At 40.6% G+C, this 15,000-nt stretch overlaps 1 non-coding gene across 1 annotated transcript; it reads left to right on the plus strand.

Moving 5' to 3' along the window:
* The first annotated feature begins 4,953 nt into the window (after positions 1–4,953).
* On the plus strand, positions 4,954–5,099 carry LOC137626355 (U4 spliceosomal RNA). The gene has a single exon (XR_011041030.1). It is a non-coding gene; the product is annotated as a U4 spliceosomal RNA (small nuclear RNA).
* Positions 5,100–15,000: the final 9,901 nt, after the last annotated feature.

The raw sequence follows: 15,000 nt of genomic DNA on the forward strand, positions 1-15,000 counted from the left end.
AATAAGGGCTAAGGTAGTTTTCTTTTATATTTTATGAAGTATTGCATGATGATTGAGAGAGAATGTTCAGTAACCCATGCTTTAGAAAAATCTCTACCATATGCTTTAAAAATGTCGAGAAGGCCCGGTGAGAGGATGTTACCTTTTCTTTATTTCGGGGACAAAGGGTGGGTGGAGCTAGCTGCCAGAGAGAGCCGTCTGGTGTGGTGTGAGTACAGCATTCAGGAGAGGATACTTGGCAGCTTTGATGCTTGGCCCAGTCCCCACGCTACCACACCTTGCTCCTGGAACCTTCTGGAATTAGCCATATTTCAGATAAAAAGCAAACACCAAGATTATTGAGATACAGATTGCAGTCTTAAGACATATAACTTCCCCTCTCCCTCTCTCACTCTCGCACGTAACCTAGTGTTTTGTTGTTGAAAGCGTTAAGTACGTTTTAGCGTGTCTTCTCCTAAGTGACTCTGTGCCCCAAAGTAAATTGTGTGTCGAAAAGATACAAGACGAAACAGTGATCTTGAATTCATTGTATTAGGGTGAGTGTTGGTATTTTGTAGAGTTTTTTGTAAATGACCCTGTTTGGAGGATAAATTTTTTAACGTAATCTGGTTATCTATTGAACATTGTATTTCAAGTTTTTGTATAATTTTCATTGCTTTATTTCTTTTCTTAGGCTAAGGTTTATGAAGATATAATAGTTCAAGTTAAGTCCATGTATAAATTTCTTTCACACTTAATTTTTTCTACTGATTTTTTTTTTTTTTTTTTTTTGTTATTGTGTAAATTCTTTCAAAGTGTTGTAATTTATATAGAATATATTTATTTTTGTAAAGAGTGTATTATTCCAATCATCATCATTTCGATTCAAATTCTCCTCGGTTCCTGTTAAGAACCACAGTAAGTTTAAATATGTTTTAATAATACTTAAGAATAATTACATAGTTTAGTTTGAGTGAACTTGAGAGACCTTTGGATATTCACTGGGAGTTATTTATCAGTCTCAGAATTCATGTATTAATGTTTTAAAGTGTAGCAGTTTTAATGTAAAAGCAAAAAAAGGTACTTTGGAATTCGAGAGGTTGATTAACTTACTAGTCATAATACATATAATACTATATGGTTTGGTTGCCAGTCACGAGTCATCGTATAATATATTTTTTATGCCCAGACCAAGGGAGCCATCATCATATATCATATATTTGGTACTCAGACCCGGGAGCCATATCATATAATATATTTTGGTACCCAGACCGTTGGGATTGAGCATGTCAGTTTTAAATGTTGGTGATAGCAGCACTGTGTTCTGATTAAAGGTTTATTCAATAGTAGAGTATTGATAGGATTCTGAGTATTGTTAGTATATTATTTTTTGGAGAGGCATTAATTATTGTAAATTTACAAGATGGCACAGTTTAATATCCAAGAGTTTTTGAATAACCCAAGTGTTCAGGAATTGTCAGAAGCTAATGTAACTAAAGCTCAATGGCTCTCTATCGTAATGGCATATGGTGGCCATGCAACGATTGGGATAATTAAGGCCCAAATCAAGTATCTACCCTTAGAAGTGTTGATGAACTTGGGAAAGTCATCAGAAGAGAATATTGTGGCAGCTTATCAACTGTTGAAGGAAGCCAAGGAAGGCTTTTCAGCTAAGCAAGGATCAGTTGACCCTCAAACTGAAGGTATGGAAGCAGATAGGGATGTTGAAGCTTAGATTCGAAGAATTGCAGCGGAGGAGAATTTGATCAAGTTGAAGATGGTGGAAAGAGAGAAATAAATCGACGCAATGTGAGAAGAAAGAGACGCAGAACGAGAAGAAGCCCGAGAGACGGCAAGATATACAAGGTTAATGGAAGCGAGGGAAATCGCAAGACAAGAAGTAAAAGAGAGAAAGTAGGAAGAAAACAAGATGGAGGAAGCAAAGTATCTGCGGGAATTAGAGGGGCTTCACGCCCTTGCTAGATTGACAACGTAAATTGAGACGGTCCCTGCTAAGCACGATTCCGTTTTTAATGTGTCGGAAGGCCAGAGGTTAATTCCAAGATTCACAGAAGAGTCCCCATATGAGTTCTTACATCATTTTAGAACGGTCACAGCAACGATGAAATGGCCAGACGATAAATGGCCTGTGTTATCAGATTGTGCTCTTTGGGAAGGTCGGCAGTGCTTACTTATCCTTATCTCAAGACCAGAGGATGGAGTATCAAGAAGTGAAGATGAGCGTGCTGCAAGTGTATCAGATGACCCCTGAATATTATAATGAAAGGTTCCAAAGTTTGAGAAAGGACGAGAAAATGACTTTCCTGGATTACGCTTATAAGGTACAACAATGTTTTGAGGGATGGAACGAGGTTGCTAACGCAAAGGAAAATCCTGATTTAAAAGAACTGATAATACTAGAGCAGTAACTACGAGGAATTCATGTACATATTCGAACATACTTGAGAGAGAGAGAGAGAGAGAGGTGAAGAAACTTGATAAAGCCGCTTTGTTGAGTGAAGATTATAATATCAGTCGTAAACCCTCCTCGGGCACGAAGTTTCAACCGTTATTCTGACCAAGTGTCAAGTATTTGCCAAATCATCAAAACCAGTTTGGAAACACTTATGGGAACATATTCAACAGTTTCAACGGAAGTAGCACTGGTACTGTCCCTAAGCAGAATGCGACAGTACCATAGCAACAAACATCGAATCATCCTCCTTCAAGTATCGTGAAAGATGTGCAGAAGGTTGATATTGTCTGTTTTTAGGATATTGCGCGACACAGGCTGTAATCATAGCCTGGTGGTAAGAGGAGTAAATCCGTTCATGGAACAGTCTCATGGGGGACTCAGTTATTTTGAAGGGAATAGGAGGTGAGGATGTCATCCCTATTTGTCATTTAAAACTATCATGCGTGTCGGTGACAGGTAATTTAGACTTTGCGATAATGGATTCATGGGCTTTTGAAGGAGTAGAACGGAGAAGCCTTTGAAGTATAGTCCTACAACTAAACTTGAGAAGGACTACCCGTATCTCTTTCCTAGTTGTATTACGACTAGGAGTATGATGAAGAAAGTGGCTACTGAAGAAGAAAAAGAAATTGAAGCAGCAATGAATAAGCATTATCTGTTTTCCGAAGAAGAGGATTCCTTTTATGATAGGCAAGAAGAGAACTCCCAAGTAGGCCCGAGCGAAGAGGAACGGCAGACGAGTGGACAAGAGGATAAAGAAGAAATGGACGTGGAAGAAATAGAAAATTCAACGTTAGAAGTAGGACAAGTAAATAGGAAAAGACTGATAGGCTTGAAACGGAAAGATGCAATGTTAACAGAGTTATTGTACCGTGTGGTGGACGAGACGGAGGCACAGCAATCTCCGACCTGTTATTATCTTAAGGATGGGATGCTTATGAGGAAGCATAGACTTACCGATATCCCTGGAAATGCGTAATGAGGGATATATCGGCAGATATTAATTCCCTCATCATTGAGAAGACAGGTGATTACCATTGCGCACGAAAGGGGACCTATGGGGAAGATAATGAAAAACTTTTTATGGCCTAGCATGCATAAGGATGCAAGCCAGTTTTGCCATGCATGTCATTTATGTCAAATGGCTGGAAACCCAAATGAGTACATTAAGAAAGCTCCATTATATCTGATAGAAGTGCGAGGAGAACTCTCCAGCAAGGTAATGATCGACATTGTAGGACCTTTACCCAAGACGAAAAAAGTTAGAAAATGTTATCATAGATCAAGTTATTACCCATTGCACATCACAAGAGCTAAGAAAAAAAAATTATTGAAAGATAAAGATTTAACACTAGAGAAAGTATTGATTATAGGCAAAGCTCTAGAAACATCAAATTGGCAAAGTAATATAATAGGTAATTTTACAAGCAATAGAATGGAAAATTCGAAAATTAGTAAGATAGGCTCAAAGTTAAAAGACAATGAGAATCAGAGAAAGGATATGTCAAAGCTTAGTCATAGGAAATTGCCGAACTCTAATGTTCATAAATATCAGAATCAGACCTATACGAAGAAGCAACAGGAAAAACCCAAATGCTATAGGTATGGTGAAACTGATCCTCTTGCATATAAAGCAAGGAAATGCCCTGCTACAGGACAAATATGATAGAATTGTAGATTCCCTAAACAGTACACAAAGGAAATAAATGCAGCAGTTGATACTATAAGCCAAGAGAATAAAGCGGAAAATGTTCATGATGATCAGGTTAGGTCAAAAATTGATTTTGCATTTTGCATTATTTCCATCAACAAAGATGCAAAGAAATACATATGGGTAGAAGTGATTATAAATGGTAAACCAGTTGTAATGCAAGTTGACACAGCTCCTGATGTATCAATTATGTATGAGATAACAGCTAAAACCATTCCCAATTTGTTATTAGAAGGCACAAATACAGTTTTGAAAGGTTATAATGGTGATGATATTCAGTTAATAGGTGGGTCAAACGTAGGAGTACAGTATAAAGATCACAAGTTAGACAAAATGCCATTAACAGTAGTGAAAGGCAAAAGACAAACATTACTAGGTTTGGACTGGTTACATTATATAAAATTAGATTGGCCTAGTATTTTGAAGGTTACAGGTACACAAGATGAACAAAAGAATAAAGTGTCTGTGGATAATATTCTTTCAGAGTTTCAAGACATATTTGAAGATAAAGTTGGTACAGTAAAGAACGCAAAGGAAATCTTCGTTTTGAAATCAGATAGTAGGCCTTACTCCTAGATTTTTTGCTCCAATACCAATACTATATGCATTGAAAAGTGCATTTGAAACAGAATTACACCAAGATTGGGTTAGATAGAGATCGAGATAAAGATTGCAGCCTCAAGACATATAACTTCCCTCTCTCCCTCTCTCATGCTCCCAATCCAGTGCATTGTTGAAAGTGTTCAGTATGTTTTAGTGTGTCCACTCCTAAGTGACTCTGTGCCCTAGCTTTGCGCAGTGGCAGTATCGTAACCAATGAGGGCTAACCAAGGTGCTATTATTGCTAGGTGAAACTTAGTACCTAAGGCAAAACATGTTTTTGAAAGGTTACGGTGATTTTGAATTCATTATATTAGGGTGAGTGTTGGCATTGTATAAAGTTTTTTGGCAATTGGCCCTGTAGGAAGGATAGATCTTGTAACGTGGTATGGATATCTATTTTTCATTAAGTGTCATACTTGAACATTGTATTATTCAGATTTATTTCAAGTTTTTGTATAATTTTCATTGCATTATTTTTTTTTTTGAACTAGGATTTATGCAGCTATAATAGTTCAAGATATGTCCATATATGATTTTCAGATCGTAACATTTTTGTCTCAATCTAAGTTTCATTTAGACTTAATTTTTCCTACTGAATTATTTTGTAACTTTGTGAATTCTTTCACAAGTGTTGTAATTTATATAGAATAAATCTATTTTTGTAAAGAGTGTATTATTCCAATCATCATTATTTTGGACCAGATTCTGCTCGATTCCTGTTAAGAACCGCAGTAAGTTTAAATACGGTTTAATAATACTTAGGAGTAATTACCAAGTTCATTTTGAGTATACGTAAAGACCTTTGGATATTCAGCGTTTTATATATTGTTGTCTGGGAATTATTCAACAGTCTTAAAATTCGCGTATAAATATCTCAAAGTGTAACAGATTTAATGTAAGAGCAAACAAAGTAGTTTGGAATTCGAGAGGTTGAATAATTTGCCAGTCGTAGTATATATATTTTTGGGCTCAGCCCATGTCGTCCTGATGGAAGATCCTAAAAGGTAGCTTCCTAGGGTATATTTGACCACAGTGATATTCCCAGAGAATTTTACTTTAAGGTATCCAGAATTCTAACTCCTGGAGCGAATATCCCTAAATAATCTCACAGGGATATCGCATAATATCAGAGGACGTATTCTTGACACGTCACATAGCTATCTTCACCCCGAACAGTATTAACGCTTCGAGGGGTTACAGTGACAAGAATCTCAAACGAGAATGAAAAGAGAGACGCTCATAAGGCATCTCTCCTATTCCGTTTCCAGTGTGTATCTGATGAAGGCTGTAGCGCCCTCTTTATTCCTTTTTGTGTAGCTCTACTACTCGGTGTTTTCCCTTGTGTTTTCCCGTTATTTTGGATTTAATTCAACATTTTGATGACTTCTCCGGCCTCTGCTGCCTCTGGAAAGTTGAGTATTATCTTTACTGTGTATAAATGTAAGCTCTTGTCGTTTTGAATTAAATCAAAAGTGATATTAACGTAAACAAGAGCTGTTGCCTACCGGAGGCATCCTGGATGCTATCGCTCGCTATGGGTCATTTGGTTAGCTAGAGCGACGTTCCCGGTTTGTTATGCTTTAATATTCTAGCATTTGGTTAGCTAGAGCGACGTTCCCGGTTTGTTATGCTTTAATATTCTAGCATTTGGTTAGCTAGAGCGACGTTCCCGGTTTGTTATGCTTTAATATTCTAGGTATTTAGCTCCTCTAGGAATGCTTATATAATGCCGTTAGTTTTTAGTTCGGTGATATAGGTAACCGATCTTGCCCTTCACGAGGCTTAGTAGCCTAGGCGTCTGGCCCTAGTACTTTCATGCATGATATAAGTTTTTCCGAGTGTTATATTATTGAAGCTATAGGCAAATATTTTATACATGTAAGATATTGTTGAATGTTCTTTCCAAGATTGTATAATAGAGTTTCGGTGAATTAGGTAATCAATTCTCACCGTACCTAGGTTAGTGTCCCAGGTACAGTAGTATACTTTCGCACATCCCCGATTGTTCTTTTCTCCTCCGGAGGCTAAGTTCAATCCCTCTCTCCCTCTGAGTAAGCCTTAATCTTAATCCTATCTGTATAATAATAATTCACGTATATCTATACTAGGATATGTCTGTCCTGACCTGATAACCAGAGTGACTGGTTTTTTGGGTTAGGGCTGAACATCAGAGTTTCTAGTCTGTGGTCTGCTTCTTCCTAGCAAAGAGAATGAGTCTCCTTTGCTAGGTTAGGGGCGGATACAGGAAGCTTTGCTTCCCTAGTCCACGTCCGAAGGATTCTGTATGAGATGATTCCTTCCTCTAGTGGTCTAGCAGACTGTCCTGTGTTGTTTTTCTCGGGCTGGAGAATGAGTTTTCTCCGTTGCCCGGCGAAATAACTTCACCTAACTTTGTTCTGGTTGGGAGGAGGATAGCAAGTATTGCCAGTCTTCCTCCCTAATAGACAACTCTAGGTTAGGATGAGCTTCCCTAACTGCTGAGTGTGTCTCCTGCTAGAACGAAGTTTATAGGACCCTTATCCCTTCCCCACCTCTCTTTCTTTTATTATCTTTTGACCGCAGTCCTACTTCCGTACCTAGTATAGGTTAGGATGGAGGACCAGCTCGGCTCTCTGCCGGCTGGCAATTACGTGTTGGCCGGCAGAGACCCCTTGTTCTTTGCAGAGTGAACCCCAGACCTCCCTTGGTCTCCCTTCCATGTCTGCCGGTAGAGTCCGGCCGGCTATGGATTCTTTGGAAGCCTAAATGCTACATTCTCCCCTTCCATAAGTTCACTCTTTCTGGATGGAAGGTTGTATGGCAATGCCGCCTTATAACCCTATATCCATACTGTTTCTCTTACTAAGCGTTTTGTTCCCCTACCCCGGTTGCCGGTTTAACAACCGGCAGCCGGGCAGTTGGAAGTTCTCTGTTTCTTAGCCACTGTCGGCAGGCATGGATATTGCTAACTTTGCCTGCCGGCAGTGGAAACACAGCCTGGAATCTGCTGGCCACTATGATTAGCGGCCGGCAGCCGGATGTTAGTGTTTTCAGCTGCCGGCACACATTTCCAAACCAGTGGCCTGCCGACTATTAGATAAAGGTAGTATATCTTTGAACTACATGGGGGTAAATGCCGGCCGGCACGTGCTGGCACATGCTGGCCAGCACAGCAGCATGCGATATACAGTAGTTTCTATATTTGTAGTGTAGTACACACTACATTAATAAACTACAGTACAGAGTTTGTTGTAACACTAAAGTTCTAACAACATACTTAATGTTATCTTGTACAGCCTTTTGTTGAGACCGTACAATATAGAGAAAGTGAGTTCTTTCTGTATTCATTCTATCCCGTATATTAAAACTTTATTTTAAGGTGTGAGCAAAACCTTAAACTTCCGTTTAGGAAATTTCATAAGGTATTCTGGAATAGAATTAACCTTAGTTTTAATATTTTGGGGAGGTTACAGCAATTGGCTGGGCAGGAAATACAAGTATGTGTCTTTCCTTCTTTCTTTTATAGCTTTACTGTGTAAGCTACATGTTTCAATATAAGTGAAAAGCCTTCACTTGATACTCATGGATTTGTCATCTCTTTACAGGAGGACCATCCGAAGTGCGGGAGTGTTTTCTGCAATGTCCGCAGTAAGTACTTCAGTGGACATCAGTTTTGCAGGAGCCACGCAGGATGCGCAGCCTCCAGAGGTGATCTCCGGTATTGGGACCCTCAGGTTTGTACTGTATGTTCTAACCTGATTACCGAGGCTTTTGACAATCCTAAGTCGACGGAGTCAAGGGATGCTGCCAGGGAAAAGATACGAACCTGGGTGAGGGGTTTTCAGAAAAACACCTCAGGCCCCTACCTTCCAAATGAGAAGATGAGGGCATACCTTTTCCCTAAAGCATCGGCTGATGCAGTCATTCCTCAGCCTCAGGTGGAGATACCAACTGCCCAGAATCCGGTATATTCTGAAGTCTCGGCCGCCCCTCAAGACATCCAATTGGACGATAAGATGTCGGAGGTGTCGGATTCCACTGAGAAGGACCTTCTAGGAGAAGGTCAGGAGGAGGAGCTGTCTCAGGCTACTCAAGTAGAAGAGGAAGAAATCGACGAGGTGTCGGTTACATCGGTTCCGGACTCAGAACCTGTTCCCTCTACATCGTCTGCTATCCCAGATGAACTGGGAATGACTCTTTCTTCTATTGTTGAGATGATCCAACAAATTCAAAGAAAGAATGATGAGAAGGGAGCTGCAATGAAATTGGAGATACGTAGACTTATAGCATCACGTGGGCCCCAGAAGCGACTCAATGTGAAGGATCTTCCTTTGTGGTCGGACACCAATCCTTGGAGGTATGCCGAACACATGCCAATGACAACTGGGAAGATCGTGATATCAGAAAAGATGGGAGCAATTCCCCTCGAAGAAGTAGAATTTTGGCCCAACAAAGATTCTTATCCGGACTGCTATGTCCCTCTTTGGAAGGAGGAGACGGAGCCAAAGGAGGTCATAGTTCTTGACCATAGTAAAGCACAGGCATTACTAGCGGGCTCCATGAAAGAGAGGGGCTTTACGAACTCAAAGGTGCCCGCCTTGAGTAAGAAGCTTCCCTCCTTCATGACCTCTCCAACCAGAGCCTTTCCCTTCATGGAAAAGGGATATAAGGCAGCCTTAAAGGCGGTGGAGGCAGGGAAACCATGCCCCTCCTTGAAGGAGTGCAAGCCATTATCTCTGACCCTGCCCTTGGACCAAGAAGACTGGAAGGACGTCCACCTTACCTTCTCAGTCGGGAAGCTGGAAGCTGATATTGCTGAACGTCAGTTTGGTGAGGAACTTCCAAAACTGTCGGATGTTCTCTTGCGCAGAGAGCAAGAGATGAAGGAAAAACTTGCGGCATCGATGTTGTTGCAAACGACATTAGAAACGATGGCAAGTGACCCCAAGAACCAGGACATATTCATGGTAGTGGCCAAAACCCATCTGGCTACAGTTATGAAGGATCTCTATAGCTTTATTAAAACTGGGAGAACCTGTAGAGAGTTCATGTTCACCTCGGCTGCAGTGAGGCACGAACCGAGGAGACTGATCTCCTCGCGTATCTGGGATAAAGACCTCTTTCCCAATGAAGTGGTTAAAGAGGTAGTAGACAAGGCCGCCACAGAGAATAGGAACCTTCTCAAAAAGTGGGTCTTAGATCATAAGAGAAAGTCTTCTCCAGATGAGGGTGCCCAACCCAAGAAGAAGACAAAAAGGCCTAGGCCATCCTCTCGGCCGGCTAAACCCTACCGACAGCAACAACAACTTCCTGTGACCGCGGTGCCTCAGATAGTGGCACAACCTCCAACCACGTACCAGCTGGTACCTCAACAAGTGGTGACACAGTCGCCAGTTTTTAACCCAGCCTTCGAAAGGCAGACTTCTTCCTTTCATGCGAAAGCTAGAGGAATAGCCAGAGGTTCTTCTAGACGCCCTTCAAGAGGAAGGGGATCCAGGGGAGGACGCGGTCAAGGAGGCAAGGCCTCAGGTCCAGAACAGCAGAAGTAAGATACTTCCAGTAGGAGGGAGACAACAGCTATTTATGGATCGCTGGACCTTCGATCCCTGGGCCCAAAGCCTAATTAAAAACGGACTAGGTTGGAGCTGGACCAGTCCTCCACCTCAATTTCCTCAATTCTTCCAACACTCAACCCCCGTTCTGGAAGAATATGTTCAAGAGCTCTTAGACAAAAGAGTAATCTGGAAAGTTAAGTCCATAAAATTCCAAGGAAGGCTGTTTTGTGTTCCAAAGAAGGACTCAGAAAAACTCAGAGTCATTCTAGACTTGTCGCCACTCAACAAGTTCATAGTGAACTACAAGTTCAGAATGCTCACACTTCAACACATAAGGACCCTACTGCCCAAAAGGGCATATGCTGTTTCTATAGACTTGTCTGACGCTTATTGGCACGTTCCAATTAATCGCCACCTCTCCTCCTACCTAGGCTTCAAGTTACATAGAAAACTTTACGCCTTCAGAGCCATGCCTTTTGGGCTAAACATAGCCCCAAGGATTTTCACGAAGCTCGCGAACGCAGCCGTCCATCAATTAAGCCTAAAGGGGGTCCAATTAGTAGCCTACTTGGACGACTGGCTGGTGTGGGCAGCATCCAGGACAGAATGCATGCAAGCTTCTAAGATAGTGATCCAGTTCCTGGAACATTTGGGATTCAAGATCAACATCAAAAAGTCTCGACCTTCTCCAGCTCAAACATTTCAGTTGTTGGGAATCCACTGGAATTTGGAGTCACATCGACTTTCCATTCCTGGGAAGACGAGGAAAGAAATAGAAGGATCTGTCAAGAGACCATTGAAATCCAAACGGATATCAAGATGCGAACAGGAGAGAGTGCTGGGCTCTCTACAATTTGCTTCAATTACAGACCCAGTGCTAAGAGCACAGCTAAAGGATGCAACAGGAGTCTGGAGAAAATACGCATCAAACGCGCGAAGAGATCTAATAAGACCTCTACCGATTCGACTGCGAACGCTTCTCAAGCCGTGGTCCAATGCCAAGCAGTTGAAGAGATCAATACTTCTTCAACCTCCTCCCCCATCAGTAACTATAGGCTGGGGAGGTCACTCTCATCAGAAGAGAAACCAAGGAGCTTGGTCCAATCTTTTCAAGTCATTTCACATCAACTTTCTAGAAGCCATGGCAGTTCTTCTGACACTAAAGAAAGTATCTCCTCGCCACTCGACCCACATGAGACTGGTTCTAGACAGCAAGGTGATAGTGAGATGCCTGAATCGACAAGGGTCGAGGCCACCTCAAATCAACCAAGTGATGTTGGCCATATTCTATTTGACGGAATGGAAGAAATGGCACCTGTCAGCAGTTCACATTCAAGGGTTCCACAATGTGACAGCGGACGCTCTATCCAGGTTTACACCTATAGAGTCAGAATGGTCCCTTGACGCAGGATCGTTCTTCATCTCGAGCCAAGTCCCAGAGCTGCAGATAGACCTCTTTGCGACGAAAGACAACAAGAAAATAGATTGTTACGTGTCCCCATACAAGGATCCGCTAGCGGAGGCAGTGGACGCTATGGCCCTAGACTGGAACAGATGGTCTAATATTTATCTGATCCCTCCGCACAACCTCCATTTGAAGGTTCTCGATAAGCTGAGATCCTTCAAAGGGAAAGCAGCAATAGTGGCCCACAAGTGGCCAAATAGCGTGTGGTTCCCTCTGGCATTGGAACTACGACTAAAATTCGTACCGCTACCGGATCCATCCCTGTCTCAGCGAGTACAGAAGTCGACTGTCTTCACCCCATCACAGAAAACACGGAACCTACATTTCATGATTTTTCTCTCCTTAGCGATGAGAAAAAGATTCGGTGTTAAAAGTCAGTTTAGACTTTTGGAGGAAACCAGAAGACATTATGAGGCTTCAGGGAAGAAATACATATCCTTTGTCAAGGTGAAGAAACCAAAAGAAATCTCGACAGATTCCTATTTATCATTCTTCATTCACCTTCATGAGCAAGGTTTAGCAGCCAACACAATTCTATTGTTCAAGCCTGCCTTGACAAGTCAGATACCATATGCCTTACAGGTCGACCTTTCTAACGACGTTCTTAATGAACTACAAAGGCCCATGCTGGGCTCAGCCCTTCAGCGCCTCCAAAGACCCTTTGCATGGTCATTAGATATGATTCTTCATTGTGTATAAATAATGAACAATGAGGAATGTGCTAAGAAGGTTTTGAATTTAAGTCATATTTCTGTTGGTACTCGCTTTGGGGGCCAGAGTTATTGAAATAGTGGCTCTCTCTAGAGAGGAAGGCCACGTCCAGTTCTTGGAGGGAGAACTGAATCTATTTCCAGACCCAACGTTTCTTACCAGGAACAAGCTACCCACCAACAGGTGGGGTCCCTAGAGAATCTGCCCTCTGAAGGAAGATGCATCTCTATGTCCAGTGAAGTGCCTAAAGGTCTATCTTCATAGAACTTCAGACTTTATGGGAGAACAGCTGTTCAGAAGAGAAACACTGGGTTCAAAGTTATCTATAACTAAGGGCGAAAATCACCCGAGTTATTCGCAGAACGGATCCAGACAGTACATCCGTTAGTCATGATCCGAGGAAAGTTGCCTCTTCCATAAAATTTCTTTAATTATATGGACTTTGAGTATCCTTGTTTGTACACTGGCTGGTAGTCATCAAAGGTGTTCTTTATGCACTATGCGAAGCAAGTGGAGCAACTTAAGAGGTCTGTGGTAGCAGCAGGTAGAATTCTTTAACCTTCTGTTTTAAATCTGCGAGGAACAGTGTAATTAGTTTGGGACGATTAATTAAGAGGGTGCGTGTGTAGTCACTGTATGTTACTACACACTAAGCGATAGGCCACGAAAGTGTCCTTATGAACTGTTCCATTGACGTCGGTGAACTATAGCATAATACGGACACTTGTGCCAAGCGTTTTTTACCCTAGTGTAAATAAACAGTATACAGACTATGTCATTATTATTAATAATTCAATTGAAGTGGCAAATCTGTTTCCTAGTACACGAAACAATATTTTCTGTTGACTGTTTTTCTTTATGCTTTAACGCATATTATCCACATTTTATAAATTTTATAGATGTTGATCTGATATGTACGTTTATTAAATTTTAATAAACTAGTTCATAGTGAACCCTGCGTCTTATTCACCCACACTCATTTTATTAGAAATGTAGTGAGCATTAAGATTAAAATATGGATATTTTTATCATGGTATGTCTTTTAAGACTGTTCTCTGATTCAAGCAAAATCCACTCACTTTAACCCTTCCTTAGGAAAGGTTGACGTGGTACCCTAACGGGATAGCGGCAAAGAGGCAAAATTTGTTCCTATGCGAATACAACCATTATCCAATAGTTAATAAGAGTAGTCACATTAGGGAAGGTGTCACAAATTCATACTGACATTGGTGACTCTTATACAAACTTTGCTTTATAATGTATAGGGCGAGACCATTATACAAGCTTGTCATTTTGTCATCCATAGTTATTATGTACTCCTCGAGACTTTTTCCAGAGTCTAGTACGACTCTTCCCTGTAGGGGGCAGGAAGCACTAACATAGTTCATGCTTAGATAAAATGATGTATGACGGTAACATCATAGGTCTCTAGGTCTAGACGGACCAGGAAAATACTTTCTTGTGAGTACGGCACCGATTGAGAATCCCCAGATACAGTAATGCTCTGGTAAACTTCCATCAGGATGACATGGCCTGACCCAAAAAACGAATTTTGAGCGAAGCGAAAAATCTATTTTTGGGTGAGGTAGCCATGTCGTCCTGATGGACCCGCCCCTCCTTTTATTGTAAAAGGGCTTATTGACCCCTCCCTATAATACAGTATCTGTAGCACCTCGTATATCACTACAAGGAATAAAGAGGGCGCTACAGCCTTCATCAGATACACACTGGAAACAGAATAGGAGAGATGCCTTATGAGCGGCTCTATTTTTCATTCTCATTTCTGATTCTTGTCACTGTAACCCCTCGAGGCGTTAATACTACTCGCGGTGAAGATAGCCATGTGACGTGTCAAGAATACATCCTCTGATATTATGCGATATCCTTGTGAGATTATTTAGGGATATTCGCTCCAGGAGTTAGAATTCTGGATACCTTAAGGTAAAATTCTCTGGGAATATCACTGTAGTCAAATATACCCTAGGAAGCTACCTTTCAGGAACTTCCATCAGGACGACATGGCTACCTCACACAAAAATAGATTTTTCGCTTCGCTCAAAATCCGTTTATATGTTTGGTTCCCAGTCACAAGTTATAATATATTATATTTTTAGTGTCCAGAACAAAGGAGCCATCATCATATGATATATGTTAGGTGCCCAAACCGTGGAGCCATATCATAACATAATATATATATGTATGTATATATATATATATATATATATATATATATATATATATATATATATATATATATATATATATATATATATATATATATATATATATATATATATATATATATATATATATATATGTACACACACACATATATATATATATATATATATATATATATATATATATATATGTATATATATATATATATATATATATATATATATATATATATATATATATATATATATATATATATTTTCAGTGTACATGTGTGTTCGTTTGTTCGTTTGAGCGTGGAATAGAAAAGACCGCCGTTGGACACTGAACCTTGAAACGTACA

This window comes from Palaemon carinicauda, chromosome 33 (genome assembly GCF_036898095.1).
Source record: "Palaemon carinicauda isolate YSFRI2023 chromosome 33, ASM3689809v2, whole genome shotgun sequence".
Lineage (NCBI taxonomy): Eukaryota > Metazoa > Arthropoda > Malacostraca > Decapoda > Palaemonidae > Palaemon > Palaemon carinicauda.